The 2,101-nt window shown below is 32.7% G+C and overlaps 1 long non-coding RNA gene across 1 annotated transcript; it reads right to left on the reverse strand.

Moving 5' to 3' along the window:
- Window positions 1-1,720: 1,720 nt before the first annotated feature.
- Window positions 1,721-2,101, reverse strand: LOC110700796. The gene is made up of 3 exons (XR_002507277.1): window positions 2,021-2,101; window positions 1,878-1,935; window positions 1,721-1,779 (listed from the first exon to the last, which is right to left on the reverse strand). It is a non-coding gene; the product is annotated as an uncharacterized LOC110700796 (long non-coding RNA).

Genomic DNA, 2,101 nt, shown 5'->3' on the forward strand with positions numbered 1-2,101 from the left:
AGCACTAGGCGAAAAATGGTAATGGCCACCGGTTGAAAACCCCCCATTGCCACCGGTTAACCGGTGTTAATACTAATTATGGCCACCGGTTAACCGGTGGCAATAAAAAATTGGCGCGGTTTTTTTGCTGCTGAAGGCTGACTATTGCCACCGGTTCGAACCGGTAAACCGGTGGCAATAAAAGGATCTAATTTTTGTTGCCTGCAATTATTCCTGTAATTATTTCTGCAACTGATCCTGCTATAATATTCTGCCATATTATTGCTAAAAATTCTGCCATAATATAATTATTATTAATAATCATAACAAGAATTAAAAATATATATTTAGACTACTTTTATAATTAAAAACCAAATGCAATACAACAAATTAAATAAAGTGTGATATATAAATAAATACAAACAATACTAATAACTAGTTAATGTTGTAGTTTAAAAGTTAATAATAAACAAAGTATAATTCATAATGATGCCACATTTACAAATTGAAGGTGATGAAAGATGCCAACATGTCTCGAACTTCATTAAGCTCCTTGCTAGTAAACGAATCCCCCTTTTGCCCCTTGCAAAACTTGGAATATATATAAGTTATGTTAGAATAAATTAAATTAATATGTAAAAAATTAAATACTTGGGAAAATTAAAAACAGTCGCAATTTCATCCAAAATAACCAAAATAAGGCCTATTTGACTTCTACTTGCCCATTTTCTACATTTTAAACAAATGACCAAGTTGTTTCTCATAACATGTCAATTATACTTATTTATAGGTGGCTAACCCTTGAAATCACAGGAAAAGGGCATTTTACTAAGTTTAAGGTCGCATTTTCATCCAAAATAGCCAAAATAAGGCCTATTTGACTTATACTTGCCCATTTTCTACATTTTTAAACAAATGACCAAGTTGTTTCTCATAACATGTCAATTATACTTAGTTATAGGTGGCTAAGCATTGAAATCACAGAAAAAGGGCATTTTACTAAGTTTACGGTCGCAATTTCATCCAAAATAGCCAAAATAAGGCCTATTTGACTTCTACTTGCCCATTTTCTACATTTTTAAACAAATGACCAAGTTTTTTCTCATAACATGTCAATTATACTTATTTATAGGTGGATAAGCCTTGAAATCACAGAAATAGGGCATATAACTAAGTTTAAGGTCGCAATTTCATCCAAAATAGCCAAAATAAGGCCTATTTGACTTCTACTTGCCCGTTTTCTACATTTTTAAAAAAATGACCAAGTTCTTCCTCATAACATGTCAATTATACTTAGTTATAAGTGGCTAAGCCTTGAAATCACAGGAAAAGGGCATTTTACTAAGTTTAAGGTCGCAATTTCATCCAAAATAGCCAAAATAAGGCCTATTTGACTTCTACTTGCCCATTTTCTACATTTTTAAACAAATGACCAAGTTGTTTCTCATAACATGTCAATTATACTTAGTTATAGGTGGCTAAGCCTTGAAATCAAAGAAAAAGGGCATTTAACTAAGTTTAAGGTCGCATTTTCATCCAAAATAGCCAAAATAAGGCCTATTTGACTTCTACTTGCCCATTTTCTACATTTTTCAACAAATGACCAATTTCTTCCTCATAACATGTCAATTATACTTATTTATAAGTGGATAAGCCTTGAAATCACAGAATAAGGGCATTTTACTAAGTTCAAGGTCGTACCTCATCAAGATGTATGGTGTTGGAACAATGAGTCGCTATCTCAAGCATGAATCTCATCACGTATAATCCACAATCAACTCCATTATCTTGTTGTGGGCACTAGCATAGGAACAAATCAAATGAATCAAATGTCACATAAAACCCACAATTGTTTTAGCAATGTTTATTAAGATAATCACAATATGATGTGGCATTACCATAGGTGATTTCCATGTAGGACCCCGTGGAGCACGACCATGTATCTTCTTCATAATACTATAGGAAAGTAAAATGAAATTTGATTAGTTTGACTACTAAATGAGTTAGGTTAAGATACTCAACACTAGGTAGCTATATTTACTTTTGTAGTACAGACATCACGAGGTACTTCTTTGTTGATCGAGCTGAATCAAGGTGAAAGATTGTGTTATTAGCAGGACAA

This window comes from Chenopodium quinoa, unplaced genomic scaffold (genome assembly GCF_001683475.1).
Source record: "Chenopodium quinoa cultivar QQ74 unplaced genomic scaffold, ASM168347v1, whole genome shotgun sequence".
NCBI lineage: Eukaryota > Viridiplantae > Streptophyta > Magnoliopsida > Caryophyllales > Amaranthaceae > Chenopodium > Chenopodium quinoa.